General features: G+C 48.2%; 1 long non-coding RNA gene across 2 annotated transcripts in view; it reads right to left on the bottom strand.

The window, feature by feature from the left end:
• Positions 1 to 14,596, bottom strand: part of LOC307187187 — a 67,671-nt gene that overhangs the window by 17,386 nt on the left and 35,689 nt on the right. For both annotated transcript variants that reach the window (XR_013828542.1, XR_013828543.1), the window contains one exon: positions 81 to 396. This is a non-coding gene — a long non-coding RNA (uncharacterized lncRNA). The remainder of the gene's footprint in view (positions 1 to 80; positions 397 to 14,596) is intronic.

Here is a 14,596-nt window from a genome sequence, read left to right as displayed (position 1 = left end):
GTGTGTGTATATATATAGGTAAGCATGTATATATACATGTGTGTATATGTATATATAAGGAAACATGATTTATTGCTCACCCCTGTTTCCTCTCTTCTCTAACCCATTTGATTTTGGTCAGAGTCTTTTTTTTTTTTTTTTGTGGTACGCGGGCCTCTCACTGTTGTGGCCTCTCCCGTTGCGGAGCACAGGCTCCGGACGCGCAGGCTCAGCGGCCATGGCTCACGGGCCCAGCCGCTCCGCGGCATGTGGGATCTTCCCGGACCGGGGCACGAACCCACGTCCCCTGCATCGGCAGGCGGACTCTCAACCACTGCGCCACCAGGGAAGCCCGGTCAGAGTCTTTTTGAAACTATTTTCTTCAGAGAGTGCTATAATTGTTGGATCCTTGCATATCTGTAAAAACAAACAAAACAAAACAAAAAATATATATATATATCTCAACTTCTGTGGGTGAATAATGTCTTCAAAGTTCATCCACGTTGTAGCATGTGTCAGGATTGCCTTCCTTTTCAAAGTTAAATAATAGTCCATTTGTATGTATATACCACATTTTGTTTGTCTATTCCTCTGTTGATGGACACTAGGGTTGTTTTCACCTGTTGGCTATTGTGAATAATGCCATCACCCAGCTTTAACAATGATCAACTCAGAGGCAATCCTGTTTCATCTGTAACCCCACTGCTTTCCCCTTCCATATTATTTTGAAGCAAATCTGAATGGGGTATTTTACAAATTATATTTTCTATTTGGTTGAAGATCATTCCCAGGGAGAATCAGAGTCTGGAAACCAACAATATTTCACCCCAAATAAGTTAAATCTGTTTGGCATAAAGATGAAGTGCAGATGAGGTGGGAAAGCTGCCACAGAAATGGTAGATGAGGAAGGAGAAGTAGGTCAGAGAGTGGCTAAGGCTGATCATATGTACTTGAGCTGCTCTCCCTACTGTCACCTCCTTCCCCCTCAAACCTCTACTCCCCACATCCCAGAAGCAGGAAAGACTCCAAAGCTCACAGACCGCTGCAGCCATCCTGGCTTTGGGGACCTCAAAAAAGGCTCTATAACTCTCTGTCCACTTGTCTACGGCCAGGGCATTTTGCTTTGGCAATGCTAGGGCTCAAGTCAAGCTATGCCTTGAGCTCACTGACACTGCCTTGGGAGCCAAGGTCTATTCCTGGAGAAGAGATTAGTGGAAATTCCTCCGGAAGAAATTGGCTGCCTGTGAATGCCAAGAGATGTCACTAGATAAACTACCCAGAAACAAGAGTTCGTATGTTCGTTATCACTTTAAAATTATGCTGAGCACCTGAGTATGGTATAATTTAAGTAAATTAACTTGGCCTCTGTTGAGCCATCCTCCAGAGCACAAGGAGGCTCTCTTCTGGAACTCACCTTGGAGGTATGTTGTCCCTTGCCTTTGTTGCCTTGAGAAATGAAAACTTGTGCTAAGGGAACATGGCAGTAGCTGTTGTGGAAGGGCCCGAATTTATCTTCCAAGTGGCCTTGGAGAAAAACACAGTCATTCTCACCCTCCCTTAAAGGTCCCTTTACTGATGGTCCCCAGTTTTCTCTTCCTAACCCCATCAGTATCATAAATATCCCCTTAATATTCCGCAGGGACAGCTCAAACCTGGGATACATTCAAAGGAAATCATTGCAAGCAGAAAATCTTTTGGTCTCTTCCCCCAGGTCAGTAGCCCTGTCCTCTCCTCTCTTTTCTACTCTGCTGGTCTGAGATTTCTCTCCATCCTCAAGAGGAGCATCAGTAAGTGTGGGTTAGCCCAGAGTTTGACATGAACATTGTCCAACAGGAGCTGAAGCATCTGGGGCCTGTCTGTACCTCAGTCAGTAGGCGTGTGTCTTGAGCTGGTAACATGAAGTTGCTCTTGGGTGTCAGAGAGGCAGCATCACGCACTGCAGACTCGGGACTTGCATCTACCACGTCTACTCCATTGGGCTTTACCCCATCTTTCTACCATCTCTCTGATAAACATGGACCTATCACTTCTCTTCCCTCAGCCTCTGTTTTTTGATAAAATCAGGGGATTGAACTGGATGGTCCCCAAGTCCCCTTCTAGCTCTGAGTCTGTGAATAAACTCACAAACCCTGGAAATTAGAAGCACCTCTTTGGCTCCTGGCCCTAACTCCAGAGGCCACCTGGGCCAAAGATCGAGCTGGGAGGGAAGTGGGAGCTCCAGGTGGGGTTTCCCAAGGTGGACTCTTGGAGGTGCTTTGGCATGTATGAAAAAGAGACTGGAGAACACGGAGCAGCAAACGAGCCGATCCAGCCTGGGGTGGGCTGGGGGGGCTACTTGGGTTAGAAAGGCTCATTCCTGACAGCGTTCCTGGAACACCACTGCATCTAGGTGGCTGTGGATCTGAGGCCCAAAGCTGGACTTGGGGCCAAAACAGCAAAGAATCCCTTTTCTTCCTGCACTAAGGCAGCTGCAGAGATCAACCAGGATCTAGGATCAAAAAAGGACTCCAAGATTTAGAACCCAAGGAGGAGCCCGACGGGAGCTGCAATAAGGAATGTCCAGGAGAGGACAATGGAGGCTCCTCACATACTCCAAAGAGGGCTTCGCAAGCTTTAACACACACTGGAATCCCCTTTAGGGCTTGTTGAAACACAGAGTGCTGGTCCCACATCCTAGATTCTGATTCTGTAGGTCTGGGGTGGGGACAGGGAATTTGCATGTCTAACAAGTTCCCAGGGGATGCCAATGCTGCAGGTCTGGGGGCCACTCCTTGAGAATGACTTTATTAAAGAGACAGAGAGGAGACGTCATAGGTGAGCGGCGAAGAGCTCAGCTAGCAGCTCTGCCCTTTACGTGCGCAAGCTACATAGCCTCTCCAAACCTGCTTCTTCATCTGTAGTTTGGGACTGATAATAAGTGAGGAGTGGAGAGGAGATACACCTAAATAACTCGGAGAAGTTTCTGGCACAAAGTGAATGCTCCGCAACTGCTAGCTCTCCGTGCCTCTCAGCATGGTGACTGATGAACGCAAAGCCTCCAGCAATGTGGAAAGTGGTCAGTAGTGGTTGTTTTATACATATTATTAGGCTTGTGCTCAGGCACCAGTAAAAGAAACCAACTAGAGTGGCTTGAATAATTATTTTAGCTTTCCAGACTCTGTGGTAGAGATGGCAAGAAAAGGGAGGGGATCTCTCCCTCCTGTCAGAGGAGCCCAGCGGTGAGCAGTCCAGGGCAGGAGTGGCACTGCTTCAGGGACCTCTCAGAACCCAGGTTCCTACCACCTCCCTGCCTGACTTGTTTTTGTCCTCATGGTTGCAGAATGGCTGCTGTACCTCCAGTCCTCATTCCAGGCAGGAAGTGGGGCTACGTGAAGGACACCAAGGCAAACACTTTCTCCTTGTGATGTTTGCCTTTATATTCTCAAAGGGAAGTCCTCCCAGGGATTTCTGCCAACATCTCACTGGCCTCATCTCATTCGGCTAGGGATGACCATCTCACGTGGCCATGCTTAGCTGCCGAGGAGGCTGGGAAGTTAAGTATTTTAGCTTTTCTGACTCTATGGTAGAGATGGCAAGAAGAAAAGAGGTTGAAGTGGGTGTTGAGAGAGCCACTCAAGGTATCTGCAATTTGATTGTTCAAAGCTATGAAAACGATGGCCAGTTCAGTGAGCCATGGGAGTATGAAGCCCACAATTCATCCTATGCCCTTAATTGACTGTGTGTGTGTGTGTGTGTGTGTGTGTGTGTGAGAGAGAGAGAGAGAGAGAGAGAGAGAGAGAGAGAGAGAGAGAGAGAGAGAGAGAGAGAGAGAGAGATTTTGCTATTTCTTTTAGAAAACTTATGTCGCGGCCTTCCCTGGTGGCGCAGTGGTTGAGAGTCCGCCTGCCGATGCAGGGGACATGGGTTCGTGCCCCGGTCCAGGAAGATCCCACATGCCGCGGAGCAGCTGGGCCCGTGAGCCATGGCCGCTGAGCCTGCGCGTCCGGAGCCTGTGCTCCGCAACGGGAGAGGCCGCGGCAGTGAGAGGCCCATGTACCGCAAAAAAAAAAAAAAAAAAGAAAGAAAACTTATGTCGCTCTGTCTTGTAGGATAATTTGTGAGCAGGCCTCCTGTTCCTCATCCCTTCTCCATCTCACAACCACCCCTGCAGGCCAGGAGCTTCCCCAGGTTCATGCTTTCCTAGACTACTCACTAGACCAGACACCATCTCAGCATTGGAGACAAACCGTGCACAAGGCACATCTCCAGCCCAGCCGCCATGAAGCTTAAAGCCTAGCAGGAAACACATTAAAAATTAAAATGAAAAAGCATTAACATTATTTTTTAAAGTTCCTAAATAATAGGGACTTGCTCGTGAAATTAAATTGAGTGTGGTTTGTTTGATCAAAAAAGGGAGTCAAATTTGCCATCAGACTTCCTCCAAAAAGCTTTTTTAAGGAATCCCTCATTCTGAATGCCTGGCACCTAGTAGGCCCTCAAAAAACATTTGTTGACTGTTGAACGCCCCTCCCTCTTTGAGTACCTATTTGATCTCCCTTCCTAGAGTGAATAAGCTCTTCTGGGTCAGAGCTCTGTGTCTAGTTCAGCACTGGCACACAACAGGAACTAAGGGAATATTTGTGGAATGGAATGGAATCAAGTTTATGTCAAATGAAGACTGCCAAATTAGCAACTGGGCCCAAATCCACTTTGGGTGTATATTCTCTGGGTCACTATTGTATTATTAATGAATTCTTTTAAACCTCATGAACTTTTTCTGTGGGCGAAGCCACAGCCTTATCCTGGCACCAGACATACACAGCTTGTCCCCGTGAGGTCATTGCAGGGAGAGATCAACTCCAAGAGCCTCAGCAGGTTTAAACATCCCTGAGTGGGTGTGGCGTGTTGCGCTGCCTGGCTGCCTTTCAAGCCACCCTTTTCTCCCCTCTTGTTCGCAGAAACAATGGCTATGAATGGGACTCTTCTCTCCACTGAAAGAAGGAAGGAAGAGTCTACAGATAGATGGACCAAATGTCTTTTTTTTTTAACCTTTTTGTTTCTGAAGTTCTCTCTGACCTGAGAAGTGTAAGGCACACGCACTCCTCCTAATCACTGCTGATCAGAGGAGCAGCTACATTTGGGAGAAGGTCCCCCGGGAGCCCTTCCTTCCCTTCTTAGACCTTCGGGTCAAATCTAGTGAACAAAGTATCCTGCCACAATAATGAGAATGATGTCAGTTTTATCCCAATTCAAAGAAAGGAAAAAAATACTAGAATTTTATCAATCGCAAATTTTTCTTCCATACCTTTTTCTTAAGCTTTTAATATCTGGTTTTTGTTTTTGTTTTGACCACTGGTAAGATGCAGCAAATGGAGTGTTTCCTGAAGCTCCACAGACATCACTGTGGGCCTTTGCTACCTAGACTGATCGGAACAGCACTGCTCCCGGACATGCTGAGAATCCACATGCTGCCTGGAAGGCAGGGAGGAGGGGTGAGCTTGACCAGGTGCTTCATTGTCTCCAAATATTCCTATCAATATATTCTGATCCACTCACAGAAAGGACACTCAGGTATGAAAAGAACCATTTCCACGTGACTAAAAATTTTTCTGCAGGGTGACAATGGGGCAAGCATGCAGCCTGGAATCTGATGGTCCTAGATTCTAATCTCAGCTCTTCTACTCACTAGCTGTATAACTTTAGGCAAGTTGCTTAACCTCTCTGAGCCTCAGTTTCTCCATCTGTAAAATGGAGAGAGGACTACTTACCTAGGATTTTTGGTAGGATTGACCAAGATATTATAATATACAAAGAGTGGCTGATAGTACCCCTGACCCAAGAGAAATGGCCCTTATTATTACTCTGATTCATATATTGGTTGCTGGGTGGTGGTCGCGGCGGGGAGTGGGGGATGAACTGGCCACAGGTGTGTACAGTCAGAAGCCCTGGACTCAGCTGCCCTTTCAAGCCTTTCAAGTTATGGGGCTCTGCATTGCTGTACCTATTATATCTTCAGTAATTCTTTACCTATCCCTCAGCCCCAGCCCCACTCCCTCCAGCTCACTTAGAAAAAGCAGAAACCTGTGGTTTTCCAGCTGGCATTTTGTTCAGACACTGGTTTCTAAAGGTCTTTCCTGCCACTTGGAAGGACCAAAGAATACAGAGAATGAGAACACTGGCTCCCTGGGAGGGAGACACAGAGCTTCACGGATTCGCGGACACAGCATGTAATCTCCTTTCCTCTGTGTCTCCCAGGATGAGTGGAGCCGCCCAACACTGTTGCTTATTTTTCTTGTTGTTGTTAGCATTTCTTTTTTTAACACCTTTATTGGAGTATAATTGCTTTACAAATGGTGTGTTAGTTTCTGCTGAATAAGCAAAGTACATCAGCTATAAGTGAATGCCTCAGAGCCTGCTGTGCATGCCCAGAATGCCCTGGTGCCAGAGACAGTCTTCACGTGGCCAGAGGGCAAGTTCCAGCAAAACCGTTGTGCCCACCTGACACATGGGCCTGGCCCAGTGTCCACCTTGCTCTGTTCTGTGGAGCCTCTGGGAGGCCCTCGGTCCTGCTGGAGGTACAGTCTGGGCAGCTTTATTCAAGGATGAGAGAGAGACAGAGACAGCAAGAGCTGATCAGAGAGAGGCCAAGAGAGACTGAGGATGAAAGAGACAAAGACTGAAAGGGAGGCACAGAGAGAGACAGAGGGACAAAGAGATAGGAGAGGCAGAGAGAGAGAGACAGGGACAGAGACAGAGAGGCACAGAGAGACAGGGAGAAACAGACACACACAGAGACACCTAGACATATGCAGAGGGGCGGAGAGAGACAGAACTGTAGAGAGGCAGCTACAGACACAGAAAAAGAGACCTTCAGAGGGAGAGGGAGAGAAACTCGGTTTTGAGGGAGATGAGGCTGGAGAGAGAAGCCAGACTTGGGGGTAAGCAGGACCAGCGGGGCTCCCTGGGGAGATGTGTGCACTTTGCACCCAGGAGTCCTCGTACTGAAGTGGTTTCTTAGTTCTCAGCAGCCGGCTGAGTGTCATGTCATGTTCAGAGGATACGCTTCAGAAGCGGCCTGGGCAGACATACAGGGACAGCTGGCCTTTGGCTGCGGTTTACAGCTGCCAGCCCTTCACTCCACGGGCTGGTGGCCACAGGCAAGGCCTAGGAGCTCAGGGTAGGCTCTCCCCACGGCTCCCCCCGGGACTATGACATAGACCTGCAGCCCCAGGCAGCCAGGGCTGACTGAGCTGAGGGAGAGGAGTGGCCTCCTGCACAGCTGGGCATCCATCAGTCAGGAGCCTGCAGGGCCACTGGGGCTGCAGCCTGCAGCAGCCGGCCGGGCCTGGGGGCCCTGGCTCTGGGTGCGGGCCTCTGCTGTCATCTCAGGAATGGGGGAAGCAGCCAGTCCACTTCCTAAGCAAACCCCTCCCCCTCGGGCATGCATGTGTCCCGGTAGATTTAAACATTTTCCAGTCTGCTGGGGGAATGGCATCTCTTAAGCAGAGAGGACTTAGTAATTGAAGTCAGCTGTTGCAGAATTTCCCCATTTCCCAACACAAGCGGGGCAACGTGCTTCACCTAGGAAATCCTGGCTGCTTTCAGCATGGAACCTCCTGGAGGTCCCAAAGGCAGGGACCCTGGGCAGGGGAATCACTCTCAAACATCTGAAATGCCAAGAGATCATTTTGGGGCCCCTGTTCCCAGAGCCTCTCCCTCGCTCCTTCCAAGTTCTCACTCCCCGACCTGTCCTGTGTCCCCCTAAGCCCTGCCTGTTCCCCTTGTGCTCTGAGGACCACGGAGGCTTCTCTTCCTCCACCCTTGCTCTCCTGGCCTCACAGGCTCTTTGGGAGCTTGTCTTTTTCCCTGGGACCCTACTTCGGGTGACTGGCTCTCTTGTGGGCCAGACCCAAACGTGGATGGGGGCATGAGGCATTGTCCCGAGGCTCCAGGAGATGTACTACCATCTCCCTGTTAGAAAGGAAGGTGATACCCTTTGACCCGGGGTCCTCAAAGTAGAAGTTGCAATACAAACAAACTTATCAGAGAAATCAAAGCCCATCTATGGATTAGGAAACTGGGCCCAGGTAAACGTACAAGATGATTGCATTCCTGTGCCCGTTCTTAGGGCATTTGAAGCAGCCAGTGTCGTCAGTTTACCAAGCAGGAGGCCTGTATGGGACCTCGGTGTAGTGTTATAGCTGGGTCAGATGTACCTTGGGGACCTTGGGACCAGCCAGGGAGCTGGCACAGCACGCGGCTCTGTCAGCAGGCCAGCTCGGAGCCCTCATCAATACTAGCAGTCTTACTTTCTGTTTCCATTGTACTTTAGTTGGTAAAGTACTTTCCTGTTCATTATCATATTGCATTCTCCCCCACAATCCTTAGGAGGTAGGCAATCCCCTTTTTGCTCCACAGGTAAAGAAAGTGGGGATTGGAGAGGTGCATAGCTGCTTCAAATGAATAGTGCCCAAGCCATGACCCAACCTGGATCGTCAGGATTCAAAACGCAGGGGTGCTCTCCATTCTGGCCGCTTTCATGGTGAGACACTGTCCAGCCCCTGCCAGCATCCTATCTCCTGTCCTTTATTTTTCTCTGCAGAGGAAAAGCCAAAGTGGCAGGAGAGGTCTTGCCTTTCATTCCCCAGGGTGTTAGACAGTCCTAGACCCATGCAGAAAACTTCCAGCCTGAAGGCTCCTTTTGCAGCTGTCTGACTCGCAGCCCTCCCCGCCCCCCCCCCCAAACATTCAGGCACCCTGCCCTGCACGTGGGCCAGAAAAAAGGCACAAATCCTTGGCCACAGAATGAGCACAGGCCACTGGCTCCAGGGTGACACAAGGGGACTGGGGGATGAAGGAGATATGTTGTACCTTGTTGCTGGTTACTGCTGAACTGTAAGAAAGCTACTGCTCTGAGGTGTGTAGCTCAGATCCACCCCTTTGCTGAAATCTCATTAATACTGGTAAGTGTTTCCAGCTGATTCTCTGGGAGTTTCTGATGATAATTTTCTCTCCTTTCCAAGAATTCTACTTCTTATCTCTGTATCTTCATTGTTGATTTTAATGAGATTATGTCTAATGCTTTACAATTAAATATTATGTTTGCTACAGTCATGAGTAGCATGAGTTACATTTGATTGTGTTGAGGAAGTATTTTTCTATTCCTAGTTTCAAAAAAATGTTTTTAACAAGTCAGTGTTAAATTTCTCACAAAGATTTAGCAGCTGCAAAATGCCTTGAGCCAAAGGGCTGGATCAAGAAGAATGTCTGTTGGAGCATGTTGTGGTTGGCAGTGCAACCGTGGAGGTCTGACAGCCTTTGCCAAGAAGACCTGGAGAGACATGGCTCTGCTACTTGTCACCTGAGAGACTTGGGAGGTCACTTAACCTCTCTGGGTCTTAATCACCTCATCTGTAAAAGGGGATAAATAATGGCCTCCACCTGCTCGTTTTATGAGGCTGAAGCAAGATGGTATGTGTGAAGCACTGAGATGGCCTGTCTCCAAGATGCGCCTAATAATCTCTGCCTCCTGATGCTGATACCCTATGTAATCTCCTCCTTTAGAGCATTAGAAGTGGTCTGTCTGTGTGACCAGCAGAATACCGCAGATGTAATGGTGTGTCACTTCTAAGGCAGGGTCACAAAAGGGCATTCAGGTTCCCTACTTGGTCATGCTCCTTCTGGGTCACTTATTCCTGAGGGAAGATCACATGTTGTGAGCAGCGCTATGGAGAGGTCCACAAGGTAAGGAACTGAGACCTGCTGCCAACAACCATGTGCGTAAGCCATTTTAGGACTAGATCCTCCAGCCCCAGGCAAGCCTTCAGAGACAGCAGCTCCAGCTGACATGTTCACTGCAACCTCAGACCCTGAGCCAGGACCATGCAGCCAAGTCGCTCCTTGATTATTGACCCTTGGAAATTAATAAATGACATAATAAATGTTCTTTGTTTTAAGCTGCTGAGTTTGGGGGTATTTTGTTACACAGCAATAGAGAACTAATACAAGTTACTAGCCTATAGTCAGTGCTCAATCAAGGTTATCAATTTCATCAGAATTAGTATTAATGAGCATTCGAGTTACTACAAAATAATCCAGTTGACCCCAACATTGAAAACCAATGTAAAAGTTTAGCAAAAACCTCCATTCTTCAAAAGATCTTTCTTGTTATTCAGGCCTTAAATTCTAGCCACGTCAGGATTTCTATTAAGCACACCTGGCCTCAATTACACAAAAAGAGTTACATGAAAATGGCAAAGGGTTGCACGAAAATCAGTTCATATTTTAGGGAAAAGAATTTTGCTGAGAAAGTCACTTTGTTGGTTTCCTCACATGTGAATTGAAGAGGTTGGAATAGATCTGTCCTGTCCAAAATGGTAGCTACTGGCCTTGTGTGGCTATTTACACTTATATTTAAATTAATTAAATTTAAATAAAGTTACATATCAGTTTCCCAGTTGTACTAGCCACATTTCAGGTGCTCAATAGTCACATGGGGCTAGTAGCCACAGTATTGGCACAGAGGATGTTTTCATCATCACAGAAAGTGCTATTGGACAGCTCTGGTCTAGATGTCTAGTGAGGGTGGGTATGTGGCTTGCGTGGAGCACCGGCACAATTCCTAGGCCACACTAGGTTCTCTTTCTTTCTTTCTTTCTGCCTCTTCACAACTCTGAGGCAGGCGCAGCTAGGCCTTTATCTTGAGGTAGCAACTCACCTTGGGAAGGACTTTCGCGCCCTCGCTTGCTCACCGTCATTTCAGATTTCTATGGTACTATTACAGTTGTCTTATCAAATTGGGTCCCGTATCTCCAATACCAGTTCTACAATTCCAACTTGATGTCTAGTTGGCACCTCAAAAATGCACAAAACCAAAGTCACTCATTATCAGCTCCAGTCAGCCTGTCCTCTGGACATCCATGTTTCATCCACGGGACCTCCATCCTCCCTTGGAGGACTTCTCTTTGATTCTTCTCTCCCCTTGCCACGTTGGGTCTCTACCGACCACTTAACCCAGATCAAGTTCTTTTTTTAATTCACCTTTCAAACTACTTTTTGTTCCTGTTTCCTCCTCTCCTCTCCTGCCAACATCCTATTTTGGGCCCCCATCATCATTGCTGCATGACTGGCCTTCCAAGTGTCTTGCTTTGTTAAAGACGCAGTGGAAAATCAGGAATGCAGCTTGGAAAGAAATGCAGACTGGTCATGTGGGGCCAGAAATAGGGAGTCTGCAAAGAAGTCAGACACAGGAGAATGACTTGGGGGAACAGTGAGTGGGCCACCATGATGTTCATTTCTAATGACAAGCTATCTGAGTAGTTGCCAGGGGAAAAGTGAGGCCCCTGAGAATCTCTAAAACACAGAGAGGTGAGGCCATGCACATGTGTGTCAGTGACCCTCCCATCCCTCTCTACTGTTCAACTGCTCCCCTCTCACCCTTTAGCAATCAAATCCTACTCTTTTATCACTCACTCATTCATTCATCCATTCAAGTAACACTTCCTGAACCTCTAACCTGGCTAGGGCTCTGAGTTGGACTTTGCTGTTCAGGACCCAGAGAAAAATAAGAGGTGTATTCTGCCCTCTGGGAGCTCACAATCCATTTGAGAAAAGTAGGTGGGTAGTTGGAGGGCCAAGGGATCCCAGAGAAGAAGTTCTCATTTTCTCCTGCCTATATCTTGCCCCCTCAAAAGGGACTCCGTGAACTTAGCAAGGACTTAAGAGAATAGAGTCTAGAAGCTGATGTGCAGCTGAGCAGTGCACAACCTGCGCAACTGCTCATGGAGGCCCTGGTGCTGATCTAGGTAAAGTATATACCATAAGCTGCCTGGAGGAGCAGAATCAAAGGGGTGGGTGGGAAGTCAGGAACCCGTACTTAAGGGGGATGAGGTCCAAGTGACTTTTGCCAGCCTATAATCAGGAAACCAGCCCAGGAGTGTGGAGACAAGAATAGGAACAGGACAAAGAATGGCACATTACATGGACAATGGGCAAAGTTTTGGCTGGGAGTATTGAGGGCTATTTCTCAGGAGGTTTGACTTCCTGGTGCAGAGACATATGAGTGAGGGGGTAAAAGAGAACTTTTTGTTTGTTTTGTGGAGGGGTGTCATTTTTTCTCTTTCTTTTCTTCTTACCTACAAATCTGTATGGCAACGAAGGAGAGAACCAGAACTAACAGTGGAAGTTACAGGGGTCGAAATGCAGCAGAACAAAAAGAGGAGACTGCTAATACAGCCAGAGTTCACTCACAATGGGAGGGGCCATCTGGGGCTGGTGAGCTCTAAGTCATTTTAAATGCTCAGACAGAGAAAGGCTGGGTGGCCTCTGTCGGGGATGGTGTGTGTAGGGGGTCGTGGGGTGGGTGGGGAGTGATTTCTGCTGACTAGGGACCCTGAGGTGCTTCCAACTCTTACAGTGTATGAAGTGTCGAGTGCCGTGTTTGCCAAGTGCACCGGGATAGCCAGGGATCTGTTTAACAGTCTGAGGACAGGCCTCGACTCAGTGGGGCCTTAGAGCATGTGCGTGGATACTTCTCAGTCGTTGGCATATTTGAGCAAAGATTTTCTTCTGCCCTTTCTCAGATCTCCGGCCTCACAGGACAGAAAAGGAGCCAGGGGTCCAGTGGGAGAGTTGGGTAGCTGAGAGTCATCGCCATGCTGGCACCTGGCCCAGGGCATCAGGCTGGAAGTGTTTCCATGTCCCAGGTGGAAGGTGGGGGGCCATGGAGCGAGGGGCAGGCAGGGAGGGTAAGGCTGGAGAGGATTATATAGAGAAGCTGTTTGGCCATAACCCTGTCAGAGCCACAAGCCCATAAAACACATTTGTGTGGATAAGAAAAAGGCACTCCCTGCTGCAGGAAGACAGCAACCCACAGTCTTTTGACTTGACAAGAGGAGGAGTTCTGGATTTTAGCTCCCACTTACTCTCTCTTGTGCAGTGGTTAACATGAACCACCATACTCAGTGGCCCTCATGCCTACCCCCTGCCTTCTCCAAGCTGTGTCTCCTGGGTGCTATGAGCTCAGGACTGGGATGTAGAAGAGAACTGGATCAATCAATGAGAATGAGTGGAAACTCAAGTAACAGTTCCATGTAAGAAATCAGCCATCTGGAACACAAAGCCACACAAAGCCAACGTCTAATATGAGGACTGATGTCAGCTCTTCTAGGCCTTTCCCAGAGCTGCAGAGCACAGGGGAGGCTGAGGACAGAGGGAGACCTTGCAGGAACAAGTCCCCAGACTCCTTCTTCCCTCACCGGTTCATTAAATGCACTTACTCCTTTACTTGCACTTAAATACTTATGTGTTAAATAGTTTTTGATTTATGTATATGTTTAATCTATGCTTTCAATATATGTCCCTAATTTCATTCTCTGTCTTGAATTCCAAGTTCCTAGAAAGTACACTGCCTTACGTGATTAATATTGCTCAGTAAAATGCTGGGCACATTGCTACCTGGTGCTATGCGATGATAACAATGATAATAAGTTCAAATCCCACATTCCAGACTTCCTATCATCTGACCCTCCCCCAACCTACTCCCCTCCCCACACCCCACTGTTTGGTTTTAGCATCTGGTACAACAGCCAAACTGGCTTACGTTCCTTGGGCATCCCATTTCCACAACTCATCTCAAGCTAGTTCCTTCATTTGCCTACCCTTATCCCCCTTCTCCTATCCCTGAGTGTCCAAATGCAACCCATCTCTGGAAGATCTACTCTAATACTATTCCTTATGATATACTATTCCTTATGCAGGAGTGATCTCGCATCTTCGCTCTCCCATGATACTTCATGTCAACTTTTTATGGATCTAACTACATACTACCTTGTATCATTGCTCTCTGAACAAATGACTGCTTCCCCTGATAATCTGGGACTCCTCGAGGGCAGAGGCTGTGTCTTATCCATCGTGATCTCCACAGGGCTAACTCCAGGTCTGGCCACCTGGTTTTTATCTCTGTGACCTGGACAAGTCCTGTCCCTACTCTGAGTCTTGATTTGCTCATCAGTAAGCAAATGGGAGGAGATGATCTCTAAGGAGTGTGGTAGCTCCGAGGTCCCCAAAAGGCTCGTTGAATGACTAGAAGGTTGTGAAGAGGGCATTCCCCACCAGAAGAGGGAGAGCTTTGGAGACTTATTTACGGAGGCCTAAAAATTCCTGGATTGCCAAGAAGCTGGAAAGTCAAACTGGTTAGTCGTATGCACCAGACTTCTCTCTTCCCGTGAATGGGAATGACATTAAGTGACTCAGAGAATAGTTGGCACAGAGACGCAATCTCTGTTCTTCGAAGTTGGTGCTAGGGCTTCTCCTGCAGCTCCCATCCGTCCCCTCAAGAAGCAAAGGCGGGGTCCATGATACTCCCCACCGTGGCAGCTGGGGGTGCCGCCCTCACGGAAATCCAGCCCCTCGGCGATCAGGCTGCGCATGTGGTGTCCTGGCCCCTTATCAAAGGAGCTGCCTACGTCAGCCCCGGAGACCCTGAACCAATACCTATTCCTGGCAATAATTATCAAGCCTTTTGTAAGAGCCTGAGTACGCGAGCAGATCTTTTAAAAACAGGCTGATATTGCCTCCCCAGGTTCCTGGTGGTGACTCAGGGCAGCGTACAGTAGCTGTGATTCACGGAGTGTGTGGG

This window comes from Stenella coeruleoalba, assembly GCF_951394435.1.
Source record: "Stenella coeruleoalba genome assembly, chromosome: 5".
In the NCBI taxonomy this organism is placed as follows: Eukaryota; Metazoa; Chordata; class Mammalia; order Artiodactyla; family Delphinidae; genus Stenella; species Stenella coeruleoalba.
The sequence above is the reverse complement of the archived record's forward strand: the minus strand, read 5'-3'. Positions and strand labels throughout refer to the sequence as shown.